Source organism: Ursus americanus, chromosome 12, assembly GCF_024610735.1.
Source record: "Ursus americanus isolate L20-20 chromosome 12, mUrsAme1.1.p, whole genome shotgun sequence".
NCBI lineage: Eukaryota > Metazoa > Chordata > Mammalia > Carnivora > Ursidae > Ursus > Ursus americanus.
Window position 1 is genome coordinate 60727324 of NC_142138.1, and position 14216 is coordinate 60741539.

The 14216-nt window shown below is 38.4% G+C and overlaps 1 protein-coding gene and 1 long non-coding RNA gene across 5 annotated transcripts in view; one reads left to right on the top strand and one right to left on the bottom strand.

Moving 5' to 3' along the window:
* Positions 1-1633: 1633 nt before the first annotated feature.
* Positions 1634-10692, bottom strand: LOC123795059 (uncharacterized). Of its 2 annotated transcripts, none has more exons than XR_006780319.2 (5): positions 10511-10692; positions 8420-8506; positions 3786-3919; positions 3346-3447; positions 1634-2447 (listed from the first exon to the last, which is right to left on the bottom strand). It is a non-coding gene; the product is annotated as an uncharacterized LOC123795059 (long non-coding RNA). The 2 variants fall into 2 exon arrangements; XR_006780318.2 differs by having other exon boundaries at positions 1634-2452; positions 10511-10691.
* Positions 3361-14216, top strand: part of LRIG2 (leucine rich repeats and immunoglobulin like domains 2) — a 143178-nt gene continuing 132322 nt past the window's right edge. For all 3 annotated transcript variants that reach the window (XM_087866177.1, XM_087866179.1, XM_087866178.1), the window contains exons 1-4: positions 3361-3452; positions 5227-5309; positions 11589-11682; positions 11817-13453. The gene's annotated coding sequence lies outside the window, so the exon portion shown is untranslated. The remainder of the gene's footprint in view (positions 3453-5226; positions 5310-11588; positions 11683-11816; positions 13454-14216) is intronic.

Here is a 14216-nt window from a genome sequence, read left to right on the forward strand (position 1 = left end):
GAGCAGAAGTAGAGTAAATCTCACCACGCTCAGAATACACTATTCTGAGGCAGCTATTGTTTTTACCACTCCCTCATCCCCACCGTGCACACACACCTCATTATCTTGCCATAGCCACATCCAGTGGGAACCAGAATCTGAAAAGTTAAATGCCGAAGTAAGTTAAGGAGAGGCACAAAGACATAAATTACAGACAGGTAACGCTTATCGGGGTAGCCATCCAAACAGAGAACTAAAATACACTGCCTTCCTCTCATGTTCCATCAGGCCCAGACAGGCTAGAAAACAGAGTTTTTTGCTCCTGTTTCCAATGAAAAGTTAATCTGGAAGCCTTCTAACTCCATCTTGTATTGTCCTTGTCATCCACTAGTCCATTGCTTTAACCAACGTAGGTGTGAGACCCCATTATGTGTGAAACAGCCGAGGAGTGCTTTAACCAAAACATGGGAGTACATGATTCAGGCTATGCTGGCAACCAAGCCCACTTAAAGAATCCAGTGGAACGAGAGAGAGATGGATTCCAAGAGTTAACGGGGAGGATTCTTCATCACTGCAACTGTGCTCCTAAACAAAGGTTTTTCTACCAAGAACCTAGGGAAATCCCATCTCATCTCCCCAAACTTAAAGATCGTCAGTAAGCTGTTTTTAGCTTACAAGTACTTTAAAGCTAAGATTTAAACCTAGGTCTGCTTAACTCAGCCTGTGCTAAAGGCTAGGCCATTTTCATTTTATTTTGTTCAAAATCCTCAAGTCATAGGGGAGGATAGTGATGAGGAAGACAATAGGCAGAAAATGTGGGGTTGTTTCAAAGTCCTAACCCTGACCATTCTGCCTTTGTATATGCTGTTTCTTCTTCATAGAAAACACTTCTTCCGTGGCACCTGAGTGGCTCAGTCGGTTAAGCATCTGCCTTCAGCTCAGGTCATGATCCCAGGGTCCTGGGATCAGGCCCCGCATTGGGCTCCCTGCTTGGCGGGAGCCTGCTTCTCCGTCTCTGCCTGCCGCTCCCCCTGCTTGCGTTCTCTGTCTGTCGGGTAAATAAAATATTAAAAAAAAAAAAAAGAAAACACTTCTTCCTTCTACCTAGTAAGCTGTGTACAGGACAACCTAGAGATGAAAGAGTGGCAGTTAGCCTAACAAGGGAACAGTTTTAGTAATTCTATTATATAATTCAAACCTCTTGGTAATGCAATTTTTTAGGTTCACCACTGATTAATGTAAATTAATAAGGTTTCATAATTATATTTATAACCAGGTTCTTTCTACATAATTATTGTTTATACTTGAATAAATGGCTTAGGAAGGCCACCTCTAAATCCAAATTGAATGTAACGTTTCATTTCCTATTTCCTTCATTGGGGGTACATGATTATTTTGGGAAAAGCATTGGCTTGAGAATTAAACTCCATGTCTTTCTGTATCTCCTCTGGAAGACCTAGGTCTCTTAATTTTTTTTTTTAACGTATTCATAAGTCTTTCCAATCCGTGGGAAGGGCTCTCAGTGGATCCTCTGAAGTATTAAGGACCTCAGGCGAACATGTATGCAGTCTCTGTACTTTAAAATTCAGATATTCCAAAGTCCTCATGTATTGTCCACTATTAAGAATGCAAAAGCTGGGGCGCCTGGGTGGCACAGCGGTTAAGCGTCTGCCTTCGGCTCAGGGCGTGATCCCGGCGTTATGGGATCGAGCCCCACATCAGGCTCCTCCGCTATGAGCCTGCTTCTTCCTCTCCCACTCCCCCTGCTTGTGTTCCCTCTCTTGCTGGCTGTCTCTATCTCTGTCGAATAAATAAATAAAATCTTTAAAAAAAAAAAAATTCTTTAAAAAAAAAAAAAAGAATGCAAAAGCTGCAGAATTCAAATTATCTTAACAGTATCGGATAGCCATATAAACACGTTGTGATCTAACTTATACATTCTCCATGTAGAAAACTTTTCCTCAGGTTAGCAAAGCAAGTTAAATTTCTCCTTAGTTTCCACCTGAGGAGAGAAAGCTTAGGGGAGTTAGGGACAGGGTATATTTTAAGGTAGCTAAGAAAGGCCTAATGCTTCAAGGATGGATTTTCTATTGTATGTCGGAGGGAAGTTTAAATTACGTTTTAGAGTTTGGAGCACCTTTCTGTCAGTTTGGAAAGTTATCCTTTCCAGGACAATCTCTACTAGAAATTAAGGCTTTCTTTTCAAAAAGTTTTTTGCCTATTCCTTTTCAGAGAGAGCACAGTTTTAACTCACTGAAGAGCATTTCCCATCTTTTGATTATCCAGTTCCTTTTATTCCTCTTCCCTTTCTTTTCTTGTTTTTTTCTTCCCCTTTCTTTTCATAGACTGGAAGGTATCCAAAAATAAAGGTGTTCAGAAATGGAGGTATACATACATGAAGCGTAAGGACAGTTCCATGTACCTAGGTCTCTAGGCAGTCTTCCTCCTGGCCTTTTCCTCTTGGCATTCTACCCTTGTCAGGAAAAAAAAAAAAGAGTATAGACTCCCACTCAAGTGCCTTACTTCCCTGAGAATTTTGATTCTTGTATTCAAGATCTATGTGGACTTTGGTTTAGATAGATTTTATGACACCAGAATTGTTGAAAAGCAATAAATTACTACTGTAATTTGTTTATTTTAAATATTAGGGATCTCTGTTTTTAACTTGTTTGGGAAAGAAGGAGCTATGACTTTTTCTCAGCCTTTGATGCAGGGCTCCAGCTAAACTAGCAAAAGATGCTGCCTCAAAGAAACTAAATATTTTTTCTTCAACAATTTAACTTTCTGTTCTTCAAAATGTTATCACTATAAACTTCTTACAAACAGGGACTGTTTCTTCCCTTGGTATCCTACCGATTGCTTTATATAAAGGTACAGTATGGCTAATAAAAACTTTTGACTGTTTTGAAGTGGTGGGTGTCATTATAATAATAATGATGATAAAGAGCGGTTAACATTTACATAGCAAATCTCCTGTGCCAGACACTTGTTGTAAACATTTTACATAGAGTTGCTCAATGTAAAACCACTTTATCCAGTTATCTTTATTTTTTTGGTGAAACGCTTATAAGAATCTGTGTGCTGTAGTGAATTCCACAATTCAGCCTTCCTCTCCCCAACAAGAATAGCTAGAATTCCACTGTCATCCCTTTATTATTTTGATTCCAAGAAACTGTCACGTTTTAGATCCATGCTTGTCCCTAAAGCTTGACCTAAATAACACAATAGGTTGATGGTTTGCTTATCTTAGGACATAAGGCAGTAGACAAAGCCTAAAGTAACTTTGCACTTAGTGTAAATTCTTGATTACCTTCACTGAAGTAAGAGATACAATAAACATACTCATCTGAAGTCTGTTTCCCCTACCTTTTATTATTTTTCAGAAAAATAATCAGGACCAGCTTCCTCGGCAGATATAGGGAGATACAGATCTTCCCGGACTTATGATGAGGTTACATCCCAATAAACCTATTGTAAGTTGAAAATATCGTAAATAAAAAAATGCATGTAATAAAGAGTAATGGATTGGTTCCATTTAGAAATATAACAAAGTGACAATAGTTTTTTCCCCAATTCAGTCTTTATTTCTGTTTTAAAAGGCCATTTAGGGGAGCCTGGGTGGCTCAGTTGGCTGAGCGTCTGCCTTTGGCTCAGGTCATGATCCCAGCATCCTGGGATCTAGGCCTGAGTTGGGCTCCCTGCTCAGTGGGGAGTCGTTTTCTCCCCTGCTTTTGCTCTGTCCCTCTCAAATAAATAAAGAAAAAATAAAGAAAAAATAAAAATAAAAAACCATTTAGTAAGGGTACCTGGGTGGCTCAGTCGGTTAAGTCTCTGACTCTTGATTTTGGCTCAGGTCATGGTCTTAGGGTCACGGGATCAGGCCTCGTGCTGGGTGTGGCACCTGCTTAAGATTCTCCCTCTCCATTTACCCCTTCTCCCCCTGCCAAAATAAATAGCCATTTAGTCTCATGCAATTATGAAATTTCACTATTTAGCAGTGAGAGGAAGGTTGATAAAACTGCCACTAGACAAGCTTGGGACCTGACTTATTAAAAAGAGAGTTAGTGCATTTTCTTCTAGGCCGTAAGAGGTGTTTTTGCCAAAGAGTGGTAATTCTTTCACAGATTTGGGGGATGGAGGATAATCTGGCTTTATTTACTTAGGAATTTTTAAAGGACTAGCCTGGAACCACTTATAAAAATGCTGTTCTTCTAAAGGCTCTAAAAAGCACCACATTTGTTAAGGCCACCAAAGCTCTTTTCTTGGCTATGTCACAATTCTGCCATTTCAGAAGATTTACAGATATTGACCATTTACAGCCTTAAAGTTTGCTGCAGTTTGGGCACATAACACCGCAAGGCTTTAGTGCAAGTTTAAGTCACTGATTCATTTTAGTTAATTCATTTATTCTTTCATTCCATGTTTATTGAATGCCCACTATGTGCAATAAGATTTTTATAATTGAATTCTATTTTTAAATTGTTAATTCTGTACATGGAACAAAATTTTTAAGTTACAAGGAATATACAGTGAAAAGGAAATCCTGCACCCCTGTTACCCAGCTATTCACCACACCTCCTCAGAGTATGTTAATAGTAACATTTTGTTACTTTGTATCCTGCATATTTCTGTATAAATAAAAATATACACATTTTTTAATATATAATGGTATAGGGCATATACTATTCTGTCCCTCTTTTTTCATTTAACAGGTTCTAAGATTTATTGTTCTTTTGGTACGTTAGATTAATTTTAATATCACAACCAACACATTTCAGTATTAAATTGTTAAAAAATAGGATGCCCCAGAAAAGACTTTAAAGTGATATCCTTAAAGTCAATAAGGACAGTGTTTGTAATGAGTCAAAAAGTTACCACAAAGATTTGTCTTTGCTAAAAAACAAATTCTAAAAATAGTTATACATATGAAACAACCCAGAACATGAGAAATTTAAAAAGAATAATATATATTGAGAAAAGAATAGATACAGGCTCAGATAAAAGTAAAGGGACAGTAAGTTACGTGAAGATGTGCTTTGTTATTCCGTACATGGCCAGTGAGTTACAGGTTGTTCTTTTGGATGATCAACTATCAGCAGTAACCTGCTCAGCCAGTAAGTCAAAGCCCAGCGAGGGGGTTCTATGTCTTTCGAGTGTCTCTAGCTTAGTATTTCTTCTAAAGGCTCTAAAGAGCACCACATTTGTTAAGGCCACTGAAAGCTATTGTTTTGGGTTTTTTTTTTAAAGTTCTGGTGAAGATAGCCACTTCCAAGGTGTTTGCCTGTTTATTTACCTAGCTGGTGCCCCCCACAGAATGTGATGAATTGTAGGTACGTACCTGAATGTAAATCTTTTGTTTTGCTGCCATAATATTGATACATATTCTATAATAAGTTGTACATTTAAAATTGAATACCTGCAATGTGCTAACTTTCTGCCTGTTTTCCAATATTGGCCTACCAGTGTTTAAGATTTACGAATGTTTCAATGCATAACATTAATGAAATCTTAGTATTTTATTCAAAATACTTCGTTATTAAAATGTTGTTGGAAAAGGTGCTCCAGAGTAGAGCGCTAAAATGACTGATAAGTTCGGAACTTAAAAAGCAAAACAAGGGGCGCCTGGGTGGCTCAGTTGTTCAGCATCTGCCTTCTGCTCAGGGCGTGATCCCGGAGTCCTGGGATCGAGCCCCGCATCGGGCTCCCTGCTCCCCTGGGAGCCTGCTTCTTTCTCTCCCACTCCCCCTGCTTGTGTTCCCTCTCTCACTGGCTGTCTCTCTCTCTGTCAAATAAATAAATAAAACCTTTAAAAATAAAATTAAAATAAAAAGCAAAACAAAATCATAAAATGATTTGTGGATAGGCCAGAGGAAAACTTAAAAAAAAAAAAAAGTACATTACTTGAAGTTTTGGTCTGGGACCATATAATTAGGGCGATTATGATCTCCAAAAACAACTTTGAATCTCCCTGAACCTGCAGGGCAACATCAAAAATAATGAGGAATTTGAGGTGTCTCAAAAAAAAGTGAATAAGTAGAAAAATGAACAAAATAATGGAGTAGACAACCAGAAAAAAAAAAAGATGCAAATGAACAAAGCAAAAATATTCAGTAATAATCAGATATGGATATTGAATTATAAGGCTTACGACCTCAAGGGCTTTTTAGATGGCATATTGGCAAAGATTTCTTTAAATTATAAAACCTGTTTTATAACCTCCAGGGTGTCTGGGAAAACCAGCATTCATACATTACTAGTAGGAATATCTCTAGTTATGAAAATTTGTTCTTAGGAAATAACCACTTATTCTTGTACAAATTTGTTCACTACAATTTTATTTATTTATTTATTTATTTAAGATTTTATTTATTTATTTGACAGAGAGAGAGACAGCCAGGGAGAGAGGGAACACAAGCAGGGGGAGTGGGAGAGGAAGAAGCAGGCTCCCAGCAGAGGAGCCTGATGCAGGGCTTGATCCCAGAACGCCGGGATCATGCCCTGAGCCAAAGGCAAACGCTTAATGACTGAGCCACCCAGGCGCCCTCACTACAATGTTATTTATAACACAGATTATAAATAATCTACATGTCTAGCAATAATAGGTGAGTTAAATTGTAGTATTTAATAGTGGATTGCAAATGCAGCATGAAGAAAAATTATGCTTTAGAAGAATGTGAGGAAATCTTTATGGTGTATTATTAGGTAAAGAATGCAGGTTTCAAAACACTTAAGTACAAAGTGATCACAATTTTATTTTTTAAATAAATATGCATAAAAGTATGGGCACTGAAGTAATAGAAGATTATAACTCAGTAGTGGGTTTATGGAGTGGTATTTATTTTCTTCTTTATATCTTTATTTGGATATATTTTATAATTTTTAAGTTGTGCCATGACTACTTGGGGAAAGAAAAGGGCAGACATTCTATATAGAGAGCTTTTTATTTTAAGCATCTGTGGTAAGTGATTTAAAAAAAAAAACTGGAAAAAAATGAGCATTCTGCAAAAAACAAGATGACAAAGGGGAGAGTTTGCTTGTCAGATGAAATCACAGAAAATTCAAACTGGAGGATGTTTTAGAAATAACTTAACTCAACACCCTCTATTTTACAGATGAAAAAGTTAAGTCCAAACTTAACCAAGGCCAAACAATATTGGATTTTCTTATTCCTAAGATCCTTATCTCATCTTTCTTCCTTTCTATTTATTTATTATAATGCCATAGTTGGCAACTCTGTTCTTTCAAGTCTGAAAAAAGAAATGGAAAAACTTTAGGATGAAGAGAAAAAAAATTAGGATAAAGGGTATCTCAAATAACATGGTAACATAGCTTTTCTTCCTATTTTTGAATTAGCATTTGCCAAGAAAAAACACACACACTTTGTACTTGTTTTCAGAATAGTGCATTTGGAATAAAACCTCTAAATACAACTTCAGGATGGTGATTTAAATATCCCTCTTTCTTATATTCTTCCTGTTTCCCCAGCCAGTGCTATTAACCTCAAGGCCACAGACTGATTACAAGAAGTAAAAATTAAAATCAACTGTTTCCATGGGACCTACTAAAATCTGAGTTATTGATGGCTGATACCGAAATGTTTATGCAACTGTAATCAACCATGTGTTTGTCAAAGAATGTAGTACACACTTACATATGAAAAGGAACATCATGTACATATCTGTTCATACATTTACACATTCAACCAGTATTTATTGAGTACCTATCATGAGGCAGACACTGCTATACTGGGGTATAAAGTGGTACTTGAAACAGACCCCAAACCTGACCTTGGAGCAGACAGTCTAGTATATAATAATCTCCACTAAATTATATATTATAAGGCAGTAATCATGTCTTATTCAGTACAATGAATATAGATTTTCTTTGAATATAGACTTAATGAATGAATTTCCCAGGAGTTATTTTGTCCTAAAGTAAGAAGTTGTTTATTACTACTTCAGAGTTGTACTTGTGGTAGTTGAGGAATAGTGTGGACTAAGGAACCCTGATAAAACCTCACTACTAACTTTAGCATGCTTCTTCCCATGCCAGCCTGTCTTTCAGATCACCCCAAATTGGGCCTAATGTTTGGTTATGAAAAGATTTCTGACAAAAAGGCATATGAATGTGGCCACCCAGTGATGAAACGAGCAGCCTCGATGCTCAGAGACTGCTGTCATTTAGATTAGAACAAATTATTGTTATTATTGTAATTTTGTTCTTTAAAAAGAAAACCCTCTGACATTTATTTTACAGTGGTTTTTTAGTTGCATTAGATATTTGGGAAGGTAATGTGAGAGATTATATGACCCAGCATTTTTAGAACAAATAACAGATTTCAACACCAACACTTAACAGAAATCTCTAGAGTAATACATTTTTAAATGATCAGAATATCAGGAACTTAAATTTTTGGAGATTAATTGTTATGCAAACATACCATTTGCTGACATCTCAGTCACTTCAGGATCTGTGCTCTTGAATCAAAGAATCAAAGGCCTGTAAATGCTTTCCTGTTATCAGATCCCTGTAAATAATAGATTTTTCTACTTTATTTTACCAGGAGAGGGAAACACAAAATGAAAGGCAAAGACTTGATAGCTCTCCTAAGGTCTGGTCTACCTAATGGATAAAGTGGCACTTACCTGGGACTTCCAAGAGTTAGCCTTTATTGTGTCCTCCAAAGGAAAGAGAATGGATTGTCCTCTGGGCTGATATAAATGGGGGAAGACAGCAGCTATAAGTGACCTTGTGTTCTGATACGGTCCTGGCATCTGGACAGAATCTTTTTGGTAGCCTGTGCTTTGTCACTTTCTAGCAAGTCCAGAGGCTGGGCACCATGAGATTCCAGGCCTCCTTGAGGGTAGGAGAAAGGGATCCTGATATTCTCAGCATTTGGTTATCTGTCTCAGATGAACTTTCGAGCCCAGTTAATGAGCAGGCACCATGCCAGGAAGAGATACATGAGCTTGGACCTCGAAGGGTATGTACTCTGAAGCTGAAATCATAAACCAGAACATCTGATGTGTGTCTCATACACAATGAGGGAGGGAGGGCTGTTGTTGGAAATGTCACATGCAGCTGCTTTTAGCACTTGGCTCTCCCCGAGGAAGCTTCCCCCTCTGCCACTACACCCCACCCTCTTCCTGCATGAAAGCCATTTAGGGCTCTTTAGTTCTTATCCTGCGTGCTGTGAAGCAGGCTGAAAATTTGTATCTGTTACATCAGTCTGGTTCGTGGCTGATTGATGTACCTGATGGGCTATGGGAGTGACCGGCTCAGCTCTGTTTGGGTCAGGAAAGAATCTACCTTAGAGAAACAATCGTGTGCCCTGCTCTGTTATGTAAAGAATGTCGCTTAGAGTCCTAATTAAGCAACTTGTTAAACAGCATACTTTGAACAAGTCACTTTCTTCTACCACTTCTCCACCTATATGATTAAGCATGTAATCCTATTGAGATTTCCTAGTGGGGTTGTGAAGACGAGCTGTTCCCTCCATCCGGAATTCTCTTTCCCTCCCTCACTGTAAGCCATGCCAAATCCTCCTTATCCTCTGGATTTTAATTGAAATGTCAGTTTCTTGAGCTCTTCCCTGACCCTACTTTCTTACTGCTGAAAACCAAGAAGTTTCCCAGTTCACTCCATAGCACCTGTTACTTCCCCTTTTGCAACCTGTGTCATGCTCATTATAATAGTTGTTCAGTGTCTATCTTCTCTATTAGACTCCAAGTTCCATTCGGGGTAGGACTCATATCTGTCTTTTGCACCTGAATCTCCAGCACCAAGCATTGTGCATGCACACATTTGGTGCTTAATAAACATTTGTGGAATAAATGATGAATTACATCTCATAATCACTTTGAGATTCCTTTGTGAAAACCAAATATTGAACTTTCTGTGCCCTCCTATCATGCAGGTAATGTTAAGAACAGGTGTTGAATTAGAGCCAAAAGGACAGCTACTTATTGTGCTTTCCCCATGCCTGACTGCTGCTTGCCTTCTCGTATCACCACAATCTAAATTCTTATCATCATGGCAAATTGTTCCCAACTCCCTAAGCGATCATTTCTAGGAAGATTGCAGTCTGTGTTCATTTTTTAAAGGAAACCAACCATCCAAACTGGCTTTTAGAGTCAAGTGTTGTATTTCCTTATATTTTAGTCAATCTAAAGAATCATCAAGCTCCCGTAGATAAGATTTTGTGTAATTTGTAATTACATTTGAGAATGAGTTTGCCAACTTCAAATAAATTCTTATCAAAGTTTTGTCTTGTCAATACTAAGTGTTTCTGAAATGTTAACCTGAACTTGAATATCTTAATTCTTTCTGAAAACTTTTCAGATTCATAGTTAAATGAGGAAAAACAGCTTCAGATGCCATTTATTAATTCATTGATTTATTCATTCAATAATTGTTAGTGAATACTGTAAGCCAGACACGATTCTAGATTTTTGGGAATATCAGCAAATAAAACAGATTCTTGCCCTCAAGAAAATAATTATAGGACTCCTGTGGTATGGACAGTACTCACCAAATATTTCACTGCTCCTCTGCTTTTCCCAGCCTCCCTTCAGATAGGTTGGGGTCCTGTGATTACTTCTGGCTAATGGCTTGTGAAAGAAGTGACTGGTATCACTTGCAGGCACTTTCAGACTGCACAAGTTATAAGCTGATATGCCTCCTCTAACCCTTTTTATCCTGTCACAGCAAGCTGGGAGGTTACATATTGCACATGGTACCGCTATAAGATGGGAGAACCTGAGTCCTGTTGGCTACTGAGTGAAGGGGTGGAGCGACACACGGCCTTCACCGCCTGCCACCCTGTGCTAGATACATGACATGCGTGAGATAGAAATTTTTGTTGGTTAAGCCACTAAGGATTCAGGGTTTGACCTCTGGGAGAGCCAGCATTAAGTATCCTGAGTAATACAACATGTATTATTTATTTAACATCTTTTATGTGCTAGGCGCATTACCAGGCTGTTTGTAATAGTAATTTATTATTGTTAAAACCCTGACTATTCACTTTCCTTGCCAAAAAAGAGACATATTCAATGTTGATCCTGAACTACTATGTTCATTCTCATCAAAGCTGCTTTTTTTTTTTTTTTTTTTTTAATGCTAGCACTAAGATATCAGCCTTGTAAATTTAGAGGGGAAAAAAGGATTTTAGGCTTATTCTAGAGGACTGAATTAGAATGAATCCTTATCCTGATGTTTGAGTAGATTATTTCATTTGCCTTATTTTTTCCCATAGATAAAACTGGGGCTAATATTCTGCTCCTGATATTACAAGGTTATTATGATGACCAAAATGAGTTAATATATAAACCATGAAGCACTTATACAAATATAATGTGACCATTCTCATTGAATCTAAGACACCACAGATTCTAGGGTACACCATTATTTTATATTCCACTAAGAAACTAATGATATAAGTTAATCTATGGCACAATACTTTCTTATCACTTTGTTTAAACTTTTTTTTTGGTCATATATAAAAGCTTTGCATTAAAGGGAAACAATTCAGTTTAAGGTAGTCCAAAATGTCTTCATATTCAGTGTCTCTTTTGAATCACTTTTCTTTCTTTTTTTTTTTTTTAAAGAGCTGAGCAGGGAGCCCGATGCAGGACTCGATCCCAGGACCCCGGGATCATGACCTGAGCCATAGGCAGATGCTTAACTGACTGAGCTGCCCAGGTACGCCAATAAAACACGTTATTACACCAACTATATGAAATACTGTCTTGGAATACTAATAGGTGGGGATGAGGTGGAGTTGGTAGTGGGGGATGGAGGAAGGTGGTTAAGCAATTAACTTTTTTATGTTCCAGATGTCCACAAGATAGAGAACTTTGTGAAGCCACAAAGGAGCAAAGACCTACAAAAATTAGGGGGCTTCCAAGACCCATCTCAAGACTGCCTTCTTTAGGACAGCAATGCTGTAACATTTAATCTGTTATTCAATGTAACACTCATATTGTTTTCTGACTAGTTTGGGTATGTACACATTGAATTCCCATTAGGATTTTAAGTTTGAGGTCAGTAATAGCATTTAAAAAATATTCTGCATGTACAATACCTGGCATAATGCTGAGTAGTGCTAAGAAAACTTATGAATGTCACCCCTTCCTATTTGAATCTAGCGGAGATTGTATCTTGCTGTAATGATTGGTATAAAGGTGAGAACCCAGATTGCTTTTTGCCATTCAGCACATGTTTTTCCACGAACCCAGCCACTCCAGAAAATCTATCTTATTTACAGAACTATTGCAAAATCTGACACTCCTCTTCACTTCACTGGAATGCCCTTGTAATTGCCAAATGTTGCCTTGCCTCATGGAAATTCTTGGCCAGAAACCTATGGATTGCCAGCCCTTGCAGCTGTTGACCCTAATTCTCCTATAATATCAAATCAAACAACATTTCTTAATGACCTACTGAGAACAGGCACTGAGGTAGTTGTCATTGAAGGTATAAAGATATGATCACTGCCCTCAAGTAGTTTATAGTATGTATAAAAACAAACATATGAACATTTAAATACCAGGTAAAGGCTATGTGACAGTTATGAACAGTAAGAGGGATAGCAAAGGCAATGATGCAGGGGAAAAAATGGCTAAGAATTCACTGCAAGAAGAGGCATTATTTCTACCCCTTCTATCTAGAAAGCCATGAACCCAGTGTAGGAGCTCCTCATGTCCTGTTTTCTTTTGTGTCACTATTTTGAAATACATTTATGGAAAAGATATGGTGTCCTTATCCCCTACAAATCTTTGTTTGTTTGTTTTTGAGAGAGAGCATGAAAGACAGCATGTGCGGGGGTTGGGGGAGGGACAGAGGGGGAGAGAGAATCTTAAGCAGGCTCCACGCCCAGCGTGCAGCCCGACGCATGACTCCATCTCACAACCTTGAGATCATGACCTGAGCCAAAATCAAGAGTAAGACACTTTAACCCACTGAGCCACCCAGGCACCCCTGTCCCCTACAAATCTTTTGTGTACTATGGGCCACCTCCTGGGTTTTAGGTTCTTACCTCTTGACCTGAGATTGTTCAGTGGTACCCGTTGAGATTCCTGCCTTGGGAAAGCTTCACCTCCCCTCTGCTACTAATTCTGTATGCTAGAGCACAGACTTTTTTTTTTTTTTTTTTTCTAAATAAACTCTATGCCCAATATGGGACTCAAACTCATGACCCTCAGATCAAGAGTCACATGCTGTACTGATTGAACCAGTCAGGCACCCCTACTCTTGTTGGTTTGTTTTTAAGTTTTGTAGACCTGGGGACCTTGGACTGGTACTAGGCCACAAAGATATATTCATTCGTGTTACTCTTTTCACAAGACTTACTCTCTTCACCTAGGATGGTCGGCCAGGATATATATGATTTCTACTCATCCTCATCATGCTGCCTAGAATATAATCCCCCTGGAACAATCTTTTCTTCTGAGATGAAGAGACTTTGTCAAAGGTAGTACAACAGCCACTGTCCCTATTCCTTTACCTCATTTTCCCTATTCCCTCCCTACCCTCTCTTCCTTGGCGACCTCATCTGTTTCTCTATGCGAATGAATGTTATCCCATTCCAAGTCTTCAATCAATGTGTTCTAAAAGGAGAGAAAGCCTAAGAGTATGAGTCAACTTTATTCCTGGTACTGAACCCTGTTTGTTCTCTTGTTAGTTGCCCTGAGGAACAGGGAAGAGAAGTTTGACTTCTATTTCTCTTGCTATTAAAGGGAAGTGAATGGCAGTCAACCCATTTCATTAAATTAAAAGAGATCCCTTTAAAGGAAAGTGTTAACACACTGAGCTCCTGTTACATGCACACAGAGCATTAAAAAAATATTTGCTTTATGGTGCCTAACATGTTACAATTCATCTTGGCATTGGTTTCTGAGGCCAAAACAGACTCGGACTACCTCAGCTGATCAATAGGCACGTGGCTAGTGGCCTGGTAGGTGCAAATTCTCGTCTTGAACTTTTCCAGGTGCGGAGAGTGTAACGGTGACTTGTCCTTATATGCTTATCCTTTATTACAGTGATTTCTGTGTGCACCTACAATGTGGCCTTTTTTGAGGAGAGAATCCCTTCTCTCATTCATCTTTGTTCCCTTCCACATCATCAGGTGCACTTGCCAGTGTTCAACAGATGCCTTTGAATCGATCAGTCGAGCAATCCTTGCTAAAGTGGTAAAGTGGTAACCTGTTGCCTGGCTTTGTGGAAGTCTTTCAACT